Source organism: Delphinapterus leucas, chromosome 3 (assembly GCF_059928025.1).
Source record: "Delphinapterus leucas isolate spDelLeu-1000000601 "Yukka" chromosome 3, BTC_Dleu_Yukka2, whole genome shotgun sequence".
NCBI classification, from domain to species: domain Eukaryota; kingdom Metazoa; phylum Chordata; class Mammalia; order Artiodactyla; family Monodontidae; genus Delphinapterus; species Delphinapterus leucas.
The window spans coordinates 110,063,592-110,082,782 of NC_143131.1; the positions used below are offsets into that span (position 1 = coordinate 110,063,592).

A 19,191-nucleotide genomic window follows, 5' to 3' on the forward strand; every position below is an offset into this window, starting at 1 on the left:
CTCCCCCTGAAACGTACAATAAGCGCTGACTGGTTTCTTAGCTAATGTAATGAAATCATTGTCACCCCGTCCATTTTCTTAAAATAGCAGATTATTTTCTCTCCTTCCTAGCACTGTTTCTTAGCTAATTTATTGACTCATCATCACCCTATTCATTTACTTAAAATAGAAAACTGTTTCTTTTTTCTTCCTTTCTAGTCCTAAATGGAACTCAATTGACAGAAAAACACAAGTGTTTCTTTCCTCTATTCCCACCTGATGTTCTAATCAAATCAGGAGCATCTGCAAACCAGAATTGAATGTCAGTGACCACCATAAAGACCCCTTTCTTTGGCCTTCCCTAAATATGCCTGGGGCCTGGACCACCCCTTGGGATTGGGCATGTGTGTGCCGGATGAGTACTGGGGGAGAATGTGTAGGGGCACAGCTGCCAACTTGGAAAGCTGATTTTCCATTGATCTGACAAACCCTCTGCTCTCTTATGACCAATATTATAAACCAGATTAAAAATTGCCATTTTCTACACGAAGCAAAATCTCCCCCATAGCGGCTTGTTACCATAGATGAGCTATTCCTGCTCTGTTTAAAGCCAGTCCCTCAACTTAGACACTGAGGTCCTATTCCCTCTCACCCAATAAAAGACATTGCTCCAGTAGTTCCTGCTCCCTAGGCCCTGTTATCAGCTTTTCACTCTCCACTAAATCATTTCCATCAGCCTACAAGGGCGCTATTATTTTTACTGTCTTTAATAAAATGAGCAAAAAACTCCTTTTGACCTACTTTTCCCTCCCCCTACTGTCCAATTTCTTTACAGTTAAACTCCTTAATAGCCATTTATAGATTCTAATTTTTCCCTTTCCACCTCTATTGAACCAAATTCAGTGAAGCTTTTGCCTACACTACTCTACCAAAATTGTTCTTGTCAAGGCCATCAAGTGACCTCATATTGATCATTCCATTGGTCAATTTTCAGTGCTCATCTTGTCTGACCAGCAGCATTTTATGACATTGATCACTCCCTCCTCTTTGATGTACTTTCTTTTGACTTCCAGGATACCACACTCTTTTAGTTTTCCTCCTACCTTCTTGGCTATTTCTTCTCAGTCTTTGACTGACTTGGTGTCTCCTCTCTAACCTTTTAGTGTTGGAGTGCCCCAGGCTCAGCCTTGGGCCCTTTCTTCTCTATCCAAACTCACTACCTTGATGATCTCATCTGGTCTCTGGGCTGTAAATGTAAACCTCTTATCTGACAACTCCCAAATGTCTCTCTTCAGCCCAGTTCTCCCTCTTGAATCCTGAGTTGAATATCCAACTGCCTATTCAACATCTCCTTGAATGTCTAATAGGCATCTCATACTTTACAGGTCTCCAGCAGAACTCCAGACCTTACTCTTTAAACTTGGCCCACCTGCGGCGTTCCGTATCTTGGCATCTTGAAAGTTCGCAACAGCTCCTTCCTTCCATCTGCTCAGGTAAAAAATATTAGTGTTAGCTTTGACTCCTCTCTATCTCTCACATCCAATTTCTTGGGAAATCCTATGTGACTGTCCCTTCAAGTATTACCAGAATCTGAGTACTCACCACCCCTTCAGTTACTACCTTGGTCTGAGCCACCATCCTCTCTCATTTGGACTAACCTCATAACCTCTTCACTATCCCTCTTCCTCTAACCTAAACGTCATAGTTAGAAGCCAGAGCTTTAAAAAATGTAAGACAGGTCGTGTCATTTGTCTGCTCAAAGTCCTCCAAAAACTTCCCATTTTAGTCAGAGTAAAAGTGAAAACCTTTACAACAGGTTCAAGGTCCAACTTAACCTGGCATCCCATTATCTCTCTGACTTTGTCTCTTTCTACTCTCCCTTTCACTCAGCTTCACTCCCCTTCAACAGCTTACTTGCTGTTAACTCCATTACACCATGCACACTCTTGGGTTAGGACTTTGCCCTGGCTGTGCCCTCTCCCTGAAATGTTCTTCTCCTTAGCTAACTTTCTCTCTTCCTTCTTGTCTTCCCTCAGTGAGGGAACCTTCTCAGTGAGACTTGCCCTAACCATCTGGTTTACTACAACTGTGCCCATGCATGCAGGCACACATTCACACATGTGCACACACATACCACTGACACTTCAGATTATCCTTACCCTGTTCTAGTGTTATATTTTTTCTGCAGTCGTCAGCTACTAATACATATTATATTTGTTTTTTTTTTTCTGTCTTCCCACTAAATGTAAGCGCTTTGAAGACAAAGATCTTTGTTTTGCTCATAGATATACTTGGAGCATCTGTCACAATATATGTATCTGACAAATAATTGTTGATACATGTACATACAAACATACACACATATACATGTATGAAATGAAGTTACTTCCCTCTGATAAAGCCAAATGAGAGTTTTTAAATCCTACAGTGGAGTGACTATCCTTTATATTCTAGTGTGGAGTGAGGCCCTCACACACCACTGGATCTGTTTGTATTCACTGGCATCTTCTAGGACAAGCATTTGAACTGTGTTCATGATAGGAATTCAAACTGAGTAGAAAACTGGGTAAAAGAGAAGTAGATTATGCAGCTCCTGTAAGAAACCTGGCACAATCTCAAGGAAAGAAGCCTAACACAATAAACTAAACTCAGTAATAAGACCTGAGATTTCAAGAGGATTTCTGGGTGTAGTGCAGTGCCTCTGACTCAACCTCCCCACAAGCTCTACTGTTGTCCTAATCGCCAACATGAACCTATGAGGACAGGAGCATGTGTGGATAATACTGAAGACTCCTTATACTATGTAACACCTCAGGCCCCAAGCAGCTCTGAGGTGGAATTCTATAAGAGGACAGAGCACAGAGGAGAGGAAAATGTTTCTCTACGCATTTTATACAAGGTGAATGCTAGCAGCCTAAGGCAGATTGGTGATGACAGTGAAGGATGTTGACTGGCTGCAAAGGATAGGGTGACCACAGCAGAAGCAGGAGGCAAAGCAGAAGGTCTGGCAATGGAGTACGACAGAGCAGCAAGGCACCCAGAAGTAGCATCCAGGTAGAGTGACAGCAGCTGGGCCAGCAGCAGCGCATGTAGAAAGGCCAAGAGAGTTAGTTACCTTGGGCAGCAGCACCAGCATAAACAGCAGCCTGAGGGAGAGGGAATGGGAGTCCAGGTGAAGCAGCTATGACAGGGATGGCAGGCATAGAGTGTAAAGGAGCAGCCCCTGTGTCAACAGTGGCTTAGGTGGAGCACAGAGCAGCAATTCAGAGTAGGGCTGTGGTGCCAGCTCCAGCAGCAGTCTGCTGGGAGTATGGAGTGGTGGCCCAGAGCCAAGTGAAAGCAGTGCCACGCACAGTGGCCATGCATGCTTTGTGACACTATGCGACAACCTCCAAAAACACCAGAGGTATGTCTGTAAGAGAGAAACCTCAAAAGAGGCCCAAGGTTTTACAGTTATGTACGTGAGAGCTTTCAAACTAGTGGAATTCAGTCTTCAATATTAAGGTGACTTTAGTTGTTTCCACAAGCCAGGGAATTCTAGGAACGTTCAGAATTACAAACTTGTTTATGACTGCCCTAAAAGAAACTCTATCTCATGCAGTAGCAAAGTTTCTGAAATTTTTCTGAAAAACAAAAGGCTAATCCTGTGGGTGATTGAATTACAAGGCAAATTGAATTTACCACTCCATAGGGTCTTTTTTGTTCAAGTTAGGGCATTGATTGGGAAGAAGAGGGACTTTGAAAATTGATATGGGGACTTTATGGGCAGATGTGAATGAACCTTGGCCCATGACCTTTAAATTTTGCTCTGCCTTCTATTCCAGTAGAAGTAGCCCTTCTTTCTGCATGAGAAGGTCAGTCTCCGCTTGCCTGAAGAACCTGAGAGAGTGGCTTTGCAGGAGACAAAGCCTCCTCAGGACCTATCCCCACCATCCCTCATTGTTTCTCAAACTTGAAATAGACTTAAATCCTGGCAGGCCTCGGGAGGTCAGTTACAAAATGACCTACAAGAAGGAGCCAAATGCACCAAAAGGATAGTGAGATTTTGCTAATTTTGACTGATAAAATACATTTGGGATCCTAAGAGTGTTGGATCAGGGTGGAAAGAATGTAAAGTAGGATCAGGCCAAAAGTATTGATTTGGGTGTACAAAGCAGAAATTCTGGATCTGATATGTTAGGCCAAGGAACTAAGAATGGCTTTCCACTCTTGGAGTTGGCTTGTTTGTTCACTAAACCCTGGAACCAAAGGATCATAGGCTCCTGTGGTGAAAAGGACAAAATGGCAATGCTTAATTGCCAAAGACAAGTGGGTTTGGTTAATGTAACAGACAGCAAAGCCAAAGGGGTAATCAGAACGAGTTGACCCATAGAGATCTTTGGTGTTGGCTGATTGCTTATGGCGGCCCTAGGTCAGAATTAGATAAGCAATGTACTGAAATCTTACTTTAGCATAGTAAGTTAGTATCATTTATATTTAGTATGATTTGCATAAGCAGGAAACGCTAGGTCTGATGAGCCGAAGTCTGACTTGAATCACGCAATACAAAACTCTTGGCTCCTGAACCAATTACCAGACTTGAGCCAATTTACAGACCCAGAGCCTCTTAAATAAAGGGGAGACCAGGTTCCCCTGAGGAACAACCCTAATGCACAGCCCAAAATATATACTGTAAATCTTGCTCCTAAACTTACGCAAAGGGCCCTGCAGTCATTTACTAGGGTGATATGCATTGAGGAAGGTGGAATAACCAAACTATGGAAATTATGGGACACGGGCACTAATTCCTAGAGAACCAAAGCACCATTATGGTCCATCAGTCAGAGTAGGGGCTTACGAAGGTCAGGTATTTATTGGAATTTTGGCTCCAGTCCACTTCACTGCAAGCTCAGTAGGCTCTTGAATTCACCTAATGGTTATTTCTCCAGTTCTGGCATGCATAGTTGGAATAGCCCCCACATTGGTTGCTTTACTCTTGGAAAAAAAAACTATTGTAGTAGGAAAGGCCAAATGGAAGTCACCACAAACTCACCTCTGCTTACCAAAAAGATATTCTTACTGGTTTGCTTGTCTAATCAAACCCTGACTGATACAATTACTCAAACCACTTTAAAGCTGACCTGGGATACTAACACTATTGTGGCTGCAAATAGAAAATCAGTCAGTTCAGGAGCTGGCCAATCGTAAGGGACACCATTACCATCAGTAATATTCATGGTATTTTTAAAGAAGATCCCTTTACAAGATGTGGTCTTAAAAAGAAGTAAGCCTTTATAGTTATGAAATCTAACTTCTTTATTTGGTAGCTCATGACTCGTTGTCAGGTTGAATACATTTGCTTTGTAAAAACTAAAATTGAACATTAATTTATAGAATTTGATTTTATTTTGTACTTTCGTATTTGTCTCCATTGGCAACTTTTCTTACCAAGTATAAAAGTGAAAAATCCTGTTTATTTGGGTGATTAAAATCTCATGTCTTTCAAATGTGGTATAGTTCGCCAATTTCAAGAATCCTAGAATTAAAGGTGGTACAAAGAAGTTTGGAAAAGGAAATTTTAGAATTAACAATAGCAACCGCTATTTTACTAATATAGTAAACTTATGGACGAGTGGAATATTTGTTAGAGGTACATAACCAACCTCATGGTTAATAACCATATTAGACATATCTTATTGTCTGCCTGACCTACAGCACCATATAAAGAATCTGCCCCATAGACTGTAAACATAGAGTGGCCTTGGTCCCTGGTGGCTTTCTAGTTCCCATGAAGTCCATTGGAATTTGGCTTTGGTCTTTGGTTTCTGTGAGACTTACATCCTTTATCTGAGTTAATCAGAGGCTCTATTCCCTGCAATAAAGGACACTTGGCTCTAAAGGTAATTAAGAATACCTCAGTTTTAGAGTGCAGACACAAACAGCCTAGCTCCTTGCCCTTTTTCAGGGTATTTGTCCATTGTTATGGATAGAATGTTTGTGTCCCCCTCAAATTCATATTGAGGCCCTAACCCCTGGTGTGGCAGTATTTAGAGAGGACCCTCTAAGGAAGTTATTGAGGTTGAATGAAGTTGTAAAGGTGGGTCCCTGATCCTGTAAGATCAGTTTCCCTTATAGGAAGAGATGCCAGAGAGCGCTCATGCGCCCCCTCCTCCATCTCACTCTCTCGTTCTTCCCTAATCATCACTGTTAATGATATTTGTTGCAGAGTCTGGTGGATACCTATATCAGTTATTAACCAGTTTGAAAAACACAAACCAATTAGGTATGTCAGAGGGAAGCTAACACACGGAACTAATTACAAAATTGTTGGAAAGGTTAAGGAGCAAAAAGGTGAAAGTGCTGTTAACTCAGAGCCCTAGAATGCTGTGCTTCTGGGCAGCTGGGGCACAGCTGCTACAGCTGCTCCTGCTACTAGAGCCAGAAACAGAAGAAGGAAACAAATGGCTTCTCTCCCTTTGCCACCTTTTAAATCCTCAACCATTGTCTCCCATTGACAGAATCTAACCAAACCACAGCAAGGGAGCACGGGAAATACAGTTATCAGGCTTCCAGCCCCCTGTGATAGAGAGAAGAGAAAACGCAAGTGCAAGAATGAAGCTGACAGCTAAAAGTCAAAAAGCTGCACAATGTCCTTATTCAGATTAGGAAAGTTTCTGTCCATATATGTAGTCTTCTACGAGTTTTCTTTTTCTGTACCTAATAAGATGATAAAATGGCTTTTCTTTTTTGAATCTTTTAATGAGGACAGTAATGAATTAATTAGGTTCTGGATTTTCTCATTGTTGAATCTGCTTTGCATTCTTGCTATAATATCTACTTTGTCATGATAGATTTATATGTGTATATATGTTTTCTGTATATATATGCTAGATTTTGTTTGCTAATATTTTGTGTAGGACTTTTTCATCCATGTTTATCAGCAGGATTGACCTTTAATTTTTCTTTCTCCATACTCTTCTTGTATAATTTTATAGCAAAGTTACACCAGTTATACCAGGTTTTATCTTTTCCCTACTTTATAATTCTACGGAAATTAACTGTTACTGAAGTTTGGTTTTTAAAAAATCTAACGTAAACTCTAAACCTAGTGCTTTAAATGAGGGTATATTTTAGATTAATGGTTTATGTTTATTCATAGTTTCACTCTCTTTTTGAATCTGTTTCTGGAGTTGATCTTTTTCAAAAAAGTTGTCTTTTTTACAGGTTTTCAAAATTTAATAGCATAAAACTGTTGCAAGTATTTTGTTATAATTTTTAAAGTCCCAACTCTACCAGTTAACTTTTGCTGCAAAACATTGTGGCTTAACATATATTATTGTTTTGATTCTGTGGGTTAGCTGTATGGTCTATTCTGGTCTGGGCTAATTTGGCTGGGATTGAATGATCTTAACATGACCTTTCTCACATCTTTGGTGATTGGCAGGCTGCTCAATCTAAAGGAGCCTATCTGAAGTTACCTTGTCTTTTGCTTGTGAGTTTCATGAGCTCACACTCATTGTGATTTCTGATATATTTGAATTTATTACTGCCAGTCCTATTTTGTGCCTTTTATTTGTTTCTTCCTTTTTGCCTTCTGCTGAATTATTTTTTTCTTTACCCTTATTCTATTTTAGAATTGTACATTTTATATCCATTCTTAGCAGTTACCTTAGAATTTTATCCTGCATACATGTCTTTAAATTATCTGATTCATTCTCATAACTACCTTTCAGCCTAATTCCCATCATCTTTCATATTATTATTCTCTGATATTTGGTGTATTTTTAAGTATTTTATGTTTTGACTAGGTTGTACGTAGTGAAAAAAATTATTTTGAAAGCTACAAAAAGCTGTACAGTGTAAGGTTTATTCCCATCTCTGTCCCTTGTCTTCAAGGCCCCCTCCCCAGAGGCAACCATTAGTATCAGTTTATTGTATATCTGTCCAGAAGCAGTGTATGGATATACAAGCATATAAGGTGTGTACATATTTCTTCTTTCTCATGTAAATGGTAGCATATGACCCACACTGTTCTACATGTTGTTTTTTTTTATCTAAAAGTATTTCTTTGAAATTACTTCATATCAGTACATATAGAGCTCCCTCACTCCTTGTAATAATTTATATAATTATTTATAATAATATAAATATATATTTTATACTACATATATAAATATATAATAGTATAATGGCTTTGTAATTCTTGTAATAGCCATTAGATACACGTATCATAATGTATTTAACCAATCACCTACTTTGGATATTTAGGTTGTTTAATGTTTTTGCTACTAAAAACAATATTGTAGTGAGCATATTTGTATAGACCTCATTTTGCACATGTGTATATCTGTAGTATAAATTCCTCAAAGGGCATGCAACAACAGGCATGTGTGTTTTAATTTCAATAAATTCGTCTACAAATGCGTTTCATTGTCTTCCTATGATGCCCCATTAAAACGTCCTATTATGAAATGAATGTTTGTAAACACCCAAGATTCATATGTTGAAACCCTAGTCTCAATGCAGTGGTATTTGGAGGTGGGGCCTTTGGGAGGTGACCAGATCATGAGGGTGGAGCCCTCATGAATGAGATTAATGCCCTTACAACAAGAGGCCAGAGAGCTAGCTCCTTCTTTTTCTGCCATACCAGAAGTAAGCCATTTGGAATCCAGAAGAGGGCTCTCATCAGAGCCCAACCATGTTGGCATCGCCTTGATCTCAGACTTCCCAGCTTCTAGAACTATGAGAAAAAAAATTTTGCCGCCAAAGTCACCTAGTCTATAGTATTTTGTTAAGAGTAGCACAAGTTGGCTAAGACATTTCCCATGCACTCTTCTCCATGTTCTTTCTGCTCTTCTTGGCTGGATGTCAGTACTCAGGGCAATTTGGAAAGCCACTTGCTGAAGAAACAGAATTATTACCAACCTAGGTCCCTGAGTGACTTCATGGATTAGACCTCCATCCCTATACTTCCCTTTCTCCTCCCTTGCTCCCATCACTAGGAAATTCTGCACTGGTCTATTTCTTGTACAAAAATTACACTTCTGTGTGTTAAGTAAATGAAATTATGGGGTCTATTTGAAGCAGCAATCAACATTTCCTCATCAAATCACCTTCAGGTTCATCAAGTACATTTTAAACCAAAATAAATAAAGGAATGAATGAATGAGTAAAATTTAAAAAAAACATTTCTCTATGCCCTTGTTAACAATGTGTTAGAAACTCTTTTGTTGTTTACCCACCAAAAGGTAAACAATCCATCTTATTGGAGTTTCAAGTTGCATTTCTTTTATTATGACTCAAGTCAAAAGTCTTTTTGTATCTTTTCATATATTAAGATCCATTGGTATTTCCTTCTGTGTGAACTGTCAGTTCACGTCCTATGCCCATTTTTCTATAGAATTGTTGGGTTTTCTTTTGTTCATGATATGAATTGCAAGTATTTTTTCCCAGATCATCATTTGTCTTTTAACTTTGTTTAGGTATTTTTTTAAATCAGTATTTTCTTTTACAGTTTCTGGGTTTTTTGTCACTTAGAAAAGTCTTCTCTACTTCAAGATTTTTAATAAGTATTCTTCCATATTTTTGTGTAGTATTTTTATAGTTTTTTTTTTACATTTAAATCTTTGATTCAATTAAATTTTATTTTGCTGTGGGGTTTTAGGTAGATAGATAGTAAATTTATTTTTTTCCCCAATAGCTACCAGTTATTCTAACACACTAATTGCTTAATCTAGCTTTTCCCCAAGACTTGAAGTGCTACCTTTGTCATGTACTAAAATCCAACATATGATACAATAGTTTCTGTGCTTTCTGTTCTGCTCCACTGACTTGTCAGTATCACATTATTCTTTTATCTCTATAACAACGTTTGAATGTCTTGTAGAGCGAGTTCCCACTCATTACTTTTCTATTTCATAATTTTACCAACTATTTTGGCTTATTTTTCCATATACACTTTAAAATAGGTTTATCTAGTTCTCAAAAAAATAACACCAGTTTTTTTTGGGGGGACGGAGGGGGAATCACCTTATTTTAAACACCCAAATTAGTCATTTTTGTTGTTTTCTTAGGTCAGCATTTTCCAGTCCTGTGATAACTGTTATTTCTTGCATCTCACTCTTCCTTAGTTCAATTTTCTTTTTGTTAAGAAAGTTCTTTCTCTGAGGGTCTGTGAGAGGCACATTCCCTTAACTGGCTTGTCTAAAATGTCTTTATTTCTCTTTCATTTGTGAATAATAGTTTCACTTGATGTAGAATTCTCTTCTGACAGTTATTTATCTTAAAGACTTTGAAAGTATTATTCTTTGCTTTCTGGTGTCTGTAGTTGCTCCTGATATATCTTTTGTCAATGATACTGTTTTTCCATTGCCTTTCAGATTTTCTTTTTATCTGAGATATGTTGTACTAACCATCTCTTCTCAAGGTTGCCATAAGAATTTCCTTTTAATATATATGTTTTGTAATATCACTGTTATGTGTCTAGATATGGATTTACTTTTATTATTCTTCACCAGTCTCCTCTGATTTGGAAATTTATTTATTTCATCATTTCTAGAAAATCTCTCCACTATGTTTTCATGTATAGCCTCTCCTGTGTTCCTTCTATTCTATCTAAAACACTTTTCAGACTATATTGGGCCTTTCAGTCTATCCTTCATGTGTCTTAATCTCCCATTCTTATTTTCCATTCTTTTATCACTGCATAATATATTTTGAATAATTTTCTCCATCATCCATTTTGCTATTTTGTTTCAGCTGTGTGTAATCTGTAATTTAATAACAGCAGTAATAGTAAGTTGATTGAATTTTTCAATTCAAATGACTGTTTTTCATTTCTAGAAATTGTATTTTTTTAAATCAAAATTACCCATTCTTTTTCATATGTATTATCCTGTAATTTTGGATCCTGTTTTTTCTTTAATCTTTAAAAATTATTTACTATTAATTCTTTAAAAATTAATTTTATTTAATTTAAAAATACTTTGAAAGATAATTTTGCAGAAATATTTTTCTATAAGTTCTTGAGGTTGCATATCCTCCTGTTTATTATGTTTTTGTGAACTGTAATCTAACTGCCTGTCTTTTGTCATTTTTTATTGTGAACGTTGAGTGCATAATTCATGTGACCATTGTTGCAGAAGCATCCCTTAGAGTGGTTTGGGGTTTGCTACTGCCAGGCATCCTAGGTGTTTTTCACTGGGGTCCAGCTCCAGTGTTAATATTAATGTCTCAGCAGGGAGTTCCCTAACTATAAGGGTAGAATAAATTTAGATTCCATATCCGAGAGAGAGGCTTAGCTTTGTTTTGTTTTCTCAGCTGGGAGTGGGATCTTTATCCCAGAGTCCTGCTCAGAGTAAACTTCCTTGACCCTTCTCTGATTTGACAGTGTTTCTGCTCAGAGGGGAAATCCTTCCACGGGTCATTGCTTTAGTTACAGATTTTAAACATTTCTCTATGTTTTATACAACATTTTTCTGAATTTCAAAATTCATGTTATGGATTTTTATTATGTCCTGTCTTTGCTCAGAATCTAAACTACTTTTTTATTTTATTCTTTCATTCATTCATTAATTCTTTGATGAACACAGCAGTAAAAGCGCTGAATCCTAACTACTAGGCCACCAGGGAACTCTCTGTTTTTCTTAAGATTATAAAATTATGGTCTTATTTTGCGTGATGCTTCCTTTATAAGCTGTGATGTTAATAATTTATTAAACACTGTCTTTGCCTTTATTATCCTAAATAAGCTCATTTTTCCTTATTCTGTACTTCAGCTCTCAAATTATATTCTTACATTTCTATCTTACGCACTTTCTTTTCTCTACTAATATCACCACTATTTCCTTGACCTTGGTCTTTTGTCTCATAGGATTAAGGTTGCTAATATCACCTTAACTCTGTACAAAAGTCAATAATTTACAATTACGTTTTACTCTGAATTCAGTTTTAGGTCACTTTCTCTGATCTCAGAAAATGAATTGTCTTTCACTTTTCAGGGCCAATCCCTTAACCTATGTCCCTTGATCCCACCCCCTTATCACCTCCCAGACCATCTTCCATCATTTATCTCTTCTCCTTTATCTTCAGTCTCTTCATATCCACAAACACACTCAAAATTCTCATAATACCTGCATCTACTTCAAACATTTCCTCAAATGTCATCTTCCCAGTAAAATCTGCCTTGACCGTCACCCCTTTAAAATTTCAACCCCTCTTTGCTTCCTATTCCTTTTAACTGCTTTTTTTTCTTATTATACTAATATCTGATACATACATTTACATACCTACATGTATATATGTATATATATACGGTGTTATTTTTTTACTGTTCTCTACTTGACATATAGTAGGCACTCATTAAACAATTGTTGAATGAATGAATATACTATTGCTGTTCATTTTTCTAACCTAATGAAAGCATGATATCTTATTAGATATCCAAATTGCAATGTAGCTTGATACCCTTCCATGTGTATATCACACAACTATTATTAACTCACTGGTATATACTTGTTTTCATCTAAGTTATTATTTCCACAGTGAAATCTAAAGGATGGGTGGTAGCTATGGGAAAATGTTTCGAAAACAGAATTGAATTCTGGAATATTTTTCCTTCTGCCTCAGTACTACCTTCTACTAAGTGGTAATAGTTGTAGTAAATGAGCAAAAATGAGTCTCTTCACTTCTTTGACATTTCTGCTTGTTTATTATAATTAGAGTAAGTTGTCTTCTGAAAGCAATAGCTGAGAATTGTAAGAAATCACTTGTGTATTCTTCCTAGAGAAGTCTGTGTATGTTTGCAAGAAGGTTGTTGATTGCTTTCTAAAGTTTTATGAATCATTTCTTTCGATCAGCTTTCTTCTTTGAATTTCACTCAAGTCCTAATGGCACAAATGGCTCCATTTGTGCAGAAAAGTAATAGATCACCACAACAAGCAGAGTCTATCTCACACAGTACCAGTTTCATGGGTGTACAACCTGTGCAGTTACACAGGCCCCGTGTTCAGAAGGACCCTAAACTTGGTTTAGTGTCCTGCTACCTCTGTCTTGATATTCTTAATAATTTTGGGGGAATTCCCTGGCAGTCCAGTGGTTAGGGCTCTGTGCTTCCACTGACGAGGTTCGGTACCTCATTGAGGAATTAAGATCCCACAAGCCGTGCAGCATGTCCCAAATAAATAAATAAATGAAATACATTTTTTTAAATAAAATAATTTTTTAACAAAAAGTCTTTCATTTTGCACAGAGCTGCACAAATTATGTGCCAATTCTGATCTCAGAACTTAGTCATTTCTACCATATTTGTTTTTCTGGTTTAGCTCAGCAGGCTTATAATTTCAGCCCATGAGAAAGTGGGTTTTGATCTCGGAAGAGTTGTTCTGAATTGTCTGCTGCCAGAGTTCACACCTGAAGTGTATAACCTTTATAGGAGCCAAAGCTGGATCCCAACAACAACGGAAGTCAGAAAACAGTGGAATGATGGATTCAATGTACTGACCCAAATAGCTATTAAATTAGAATTCAGTAAACTCCCATTGTTTTGAGCAGAGATCTTGAAGTTGAAAGCAAAAGAATGGAGAAAGTTAGATCATACAAATACTAACCAAATGAAAGCTGATGTAGCTTTAATATCAGGCTTTAAAACAAAAAGTACTACTAGAGATAGGGAAACACTGCATAATGATAAAAAGTCCAGGTCCAGTTCACCAGGGAGTGGACCACAACATGATAAGGGACAGCTGGAGTTGTTCCTTTAGTACACAAAGAAAATATAAAAGAAATTGACTACTGATGGCTCCAAATTGCAGCCAGCCTGATAGGCTGATACAAATATCTGGAATGGATTTTGCTACTTCTGTGGAGCAAACCACAGACAAGCAAATAGGCTGATGGGAAAACCCAGAACGGAGTAAGAAAATTATGGGAACAGGAAAGAAAGGACAAGGATTAGTTAGCCCCCAACTCCTCTTCTTGCAAGAGGAGACCCCGAAAGCATTCTTAAATTTGCTGGATACCAGAGCTTACAGGTGGTTATCTCTGGGTTTTTGTTTGTTTGTTTTCTAATTTATTTTTGGTCCTTACTGTGCTTACTATTCTTTTGTCAGCCTCGATTGATATGGATGTTCCAGGCACAGGGCATACTGATTGGATTTATTCATTGTAACTCTTGTTGGTGATTTCTATAACAATTGGCCAGATTCATAGTCAAGAACAGCTTGTTCTTGCCAAGATTATATACTAAAATAATATCTCACACAAAGAAGGAAAAAAATAGTTTTCTCATACAAGATTTAATATACAGATTGTTACACACTGCTGTCTCCTTGTTCAACAGCCCTGAGACTGGTAGAAATCAAGAGTGTTTGGTGTACTTACCATGGACTATTGAGGCTTGAAAAGGAGAGTAACTGTCATTATTCCCATAGTACATAGTGGTTCCTAAATTCAGCTGCCTGTTAGAATCACCTGGACACATTTTTTCAAAAACCCAATGCCAGATGAATTTTCTTAAATATATTGCTTGAGTCTTTACCTTTTTTCCTTCCTGTCCCAACTTGTGTGTGTGTGTGTGTGTGTGTGTGTGTGTGTGTGTGTGGTACGCGGGCTTCTCACTGTTGTGGCCTCTCCCGTTGCAGAGCACAGGCTCCGGATGTGCATGCTCAGCAGCCATGGCTCACGGGACCAGCCGCTCCGCGGCATGTGGGATCTTCCTGGACTGGAGCACGAACCCTTGTCCCCTGCATTGGCAGGCGGACTCTCAACCACTGCACCACCAGGGAAGCCCCCAGCTTTTGTTAGAAGTAGTATTCCTTTAACATCAGAATTTATGACATTTACATTTTGTTCTTTAACCACAAAACTTTTATATTGTTCTATTCTCACTGTCAAATGAATTCAGTATTGCATACTTTGTCCTTTTGCCATCGTTTCATTTATTTCTCAGGTGACTGAAAGTAAATCCTCAAGTAGTTTGTTCAAGAAGAACATGGGTATTATGTTCTCTAAATTCTTCTATGTTTAGAATTATACTTCTATTGCTTTTATACCTGAAAAGCAATTTACTGGGCATAAAATTCTTGACTCACACTTTGTTTCCATGAGGACTTTGAGTTCTTGAGGACATTATTTTACTGACTTGTAATCAGGGCTGTGGGGAAATCTGAGACACAGTTATTGTGCCTTAAACTTTTATTTGGCAAACCAAAGTTTTCTTTTTCTTTGATTCTCAATAACTTTTTTGCTAGGATATGTCTCATATTATTTGATTCATAATAGTCAAATTACCTTTTATCTGGAGAAAAAGTTTTCTTGATTTATGCTTTTAGATAGTTAGGATGGTCATTTTGTGGGGGAAGGGTTTGTATCTTTGAGGATACCAATTATATATATGTTGGATCTACTTTCTCATCTTCCTTAACTTGATTAGAATACTGTAGATAACCTAAAGCAAACATCATTCTAAGTGGGACAATATTAGAAGCATTCCCTTTAAAAACAAGAATAAGACAAATATTTCCCTATCATTTCTTCTATAAAACCTTACACTGGTGGTCCTAAGTAGCATGGAGGCATATGGATTGGCAAGGAGGAAACAAAATGGTCAATATTTGCAGTTGATATGATTGTTTACATAGACAACCCAAAATAACCTAAAATTAACAAAATGTCCTATGTAAGACAAAAGTGAGTTGCATTCCTATGTATCAATACTACTAGCAGCAAACAACTGGAAATACAATTAAAGAGAAGAAACTATTTATAGAAATATTAGAGAATATCAAGTGTCTAGGAGTAAATCTAACATAAGATATCCAAGAACTATTTGGTGGAAAGTTTAAAACTTTGTTGAAAAAATATCATTCATAACAATTATGCCACACTAATGTAAGTTGTTAATAACTGGGAAACTGTGGGGTGGGGGATGAGGGCTACATGGGAACTCTGTACTTTCCAGTCAATTTTTCTATAAGCCTAAAACTACTAAAAAGAAGTCTGTTAATTTTAGAAATGCACTTTTAAAGAATATATAGGGATGCCTAAAACTATGTAAAAACAAAGTGAAAAAATAATATTATAGCTGCTTATCAGAATTCTTAACAAATAGATGACTTATTTTAATATTTTGTATATCTTTCTTTTCTTTTTATAAATTTATTTATTTGTTTATTTTTGGCTGTGTTGGGTCTTTGTTGCTGTGTGCAGGCTTTCTCTAGTTGCAGTGAGAGGGGGCTACTCTTCGTTGTGGTGCATGGGCTTCTCATTGTCATGGCTTCTCTTGTTGTGGAGCATGGGCTCTAGGCACATAGGCTTCAGTAGGTGTGGCATGTGGGCTCAGTAGTTGTGGCTTGCGGGCTCTAGAGCTCAGGCTTAGTAGTTGTGGTGCATGGGCTTAGTTTCTCCGCGGTGTGTGGGATCTTCCCGGGCGAGGGCTTGAACCTGTGTCCCTTCTTGCATTGGCAGGCAGATTCTTAACCACTGCTCCACTAGGGAAGCCCTGTATATCTTTCTTATTGATTTAATATTTATCAGTTAATGGAATATAAAAATAGAACTGAATAATTTTGATGAGCAAAAGAATATGTTGGGCAGGTCTTGCCTGGAGCAGGAAGCTGTAATTAACCCCTTTGAGTTTCTTTCACTTTTCTAAACCAAGAAATCACAGCAGAGATCACTCTTTTTATTAAAGGTAACTATTTTTTTAAAAAAACTTACGGGACTTCCCTGGTGGTGCAGTGGATAAGACTCCGTGCTCCCAATGCAGGGGGCCCAGGTTCAATCCCTGGTCAAGGAACCAGATCCCACATGCATGCCACAACTGAGAGTTTGCATGCCACAGCTAAAGAGCCCATGTGCTACAGCTAAGGAGCCCTGGAGGCACAACTAAGACCCAGTGCAAGCAAATAAAGAAAAAAAAAAGATTAGAAAAACTTTTTTTTTTTTTTGTGCTGTACACGGGCCTCTCACTGTTGTGTCCTCTCTCGTTGTGGAGCACAGGCTCCGGACACGCAGGCTCAGCTGCCATGGTTCACGGGCCTATCCGCTCCGCGGCATGTGGGATCTTCCCGGACCGGGGCACAAACTCGTGTCCCCTGCATCGGCAGGCGGACTCCCAACCACTGCGCCACCAGGGAAGCCCTAGAAAAACTTTAAAAGAAATTTTTAAAAACTTTCATGTTTCCCCCATTTAGGAAATTCCCATGAACTTGACAAATGGCTAAGAAGTTAACATTTCCCCCCAACCCAAATAGGTTAATTTCCTTTCTCTTTCAAGGTACCATTCTCTTTTAAGAGATTCTCATACTTTTTCTATTTGTATTTAACCTACTTTTTAGTAGAATAGAATATGCAATTCTATATTGTGATAGAAGAGAAAAAAGAAAAAAACGTCTAGGAGATAATACATGAATAGCAGAGTGACTCATGGAATTGGCATTGACCACTGAATTTCATGTGTGTGCAATTATTATTCATAAGGAGATAAACATAGTTAATAATAAAAACTGTTCAGATTAATGGAAAATTAACCAGAAAGTAATCAGCCTCCACAATACTGATGATTTATTATTAAAAGCAAACAGATAAGCTTGAAATAATCATGTAGGTACTGTAATTCCATTTCCGGTTTTCACATACTACACTTTATGAGTGAATGCTACATGGAGCTTATCAAGGAAGTTATCAAAACAAGAATATCTTGAAATTCAAAAGTTATGTATGATACACTGATGATATGTCCACATATATAAACTTTATTCTTTTAAAGCATCATCATTAATGCAGTTTGTCTTTCTGCTCTACTTTTTATCATCTTCTAAATAAATCCAAACTCCTTAACATGATATAGTCTCTTTCTGCAGGTCCAGAATCATTTCCTCTCCCTGCCCACAAGATCCTTCTCTGACCGGCACTCATTCTCTAGTTCCCTAAGAGCATCACACTCTCACCTCTCCCTGATTTTGTACATGCTGTTCTTCTATGCCAAAAAATCTCATCCTTCCTTTCATTCTTGGATAATTCCTCTCAAGCATCTGCTCTTTTTGGAATCCTTTCTGGATCTTCACAGGCTGAGTCAAATGTTCTCCACTAGAACTCTCTCTGATAATACTTACTAAACTGTGCCCAACTTCCTCTTTATACCAGAGTAATGCTGGAGCCTGAAGCTGTGGTGGCAGCTTCTTGATTCTGTAGCTTCCTGACTAGAGCTAGAGCTGGAACAGGGGCTGGGCAGAGTGTGCATGTGGCTGCAGGGTAAGGGTCAAAGAATGAAACCCTGATCCTACAACCAGGCTGATCTGAGAACAAGGTAAGACCAAGAGTCATATTCTAGATGAAAGGTCAGAAACAGAGAAGAGATAAGAAGTTGTTTGTGGGTACAAGAGGCAGACCCTCAGAAGACTTCAGAGGCAGAGGGATGTCAGAGGTAACATAAGGTGGAAAAAGTGATTGGAATCCAGAAAGAGCTGTATTGCTGGTTTTACTTGTCTTTCACCATTCTTCACCCCCATCCACAGCTTAAACGCAGACTTCCATTACTGTATCTCCACTGCCTACAATGAGGCCTGCCACACAGTAGGTAGGAAACAATATCTGTTGAATTGAGCCCTATTAACCATCATTTAAAGAACATTCTTTAAAACCTCTCACAAAGGATACTTTTCTAGGAAACCCTCCCTAATCCCTACCGAAAAGAATTCTGTTCTTACAAATACTTGTGGTATGCTTTTTGGTATCTCTCATTCTCTTTCAGTGTTCTGCCTTGTGTTATACATGTTTGGATGTCTCCTATGTTTTTCTGTGTATCCACTCTAGGGGCAAGATCACTGTCTGAATCATCTTTGAAGATCCTAGTAGAAGTGTCACACATTTTGTGTGAGTCCTTAGTGGCTGCTGTGCATTGCTCCTATTTTCTATAGTTCTGATTTGCTTTAGTCCTCATTCTCACATAATGGAGATAATGACTTACAAAGAAAAAAAACAAGCTTTTGTAGAATCCAAAAGTCTACTCCAATGTCTTCAAAGAACAAGCAAAGGAAATAAATATATAATCTTTTACTAAAGTTACTTTAAAAATCAGCGAGTATTCTTCTGTGCAAGATAGGTTTTTGTTTTAACCTAGCTATCATGATTGTCCGGTATTACTTTACTTTGACTATGTAGCTCTGATGTGTGGTATGTTTTCGAATTTAAAATTAGAAACCCACGTACCACTTACACCCTGCTCCTGTGATT

At 37.8% G+C, this 19,191-nt stretch overlaps 1 protein-coding gene across 4 annotated transcripts in view; it reads left to right on the forward strand.

The window, feature by feature from the left end:
• LYRM7 (LYR motif containing 7) overlaps nt 1–10,849 on the forward strand; it is a 73,401-nt gene extending 62,552 nt beyond the window's left edge. For all 4 annotated transcript variants that reach the window (XR_016392763.1, XR_016392762.1, XM_030762733.2 and 1 more), the window contains one exon: nt 1–10,849. This exon is cut by the window's left edge. The gene's annotated coding sequence lies outside the window, so the exon portion shown is untranslated.
• Nucleotides 10,850–19,191: the final 8,342 nt, after the last annotated feature.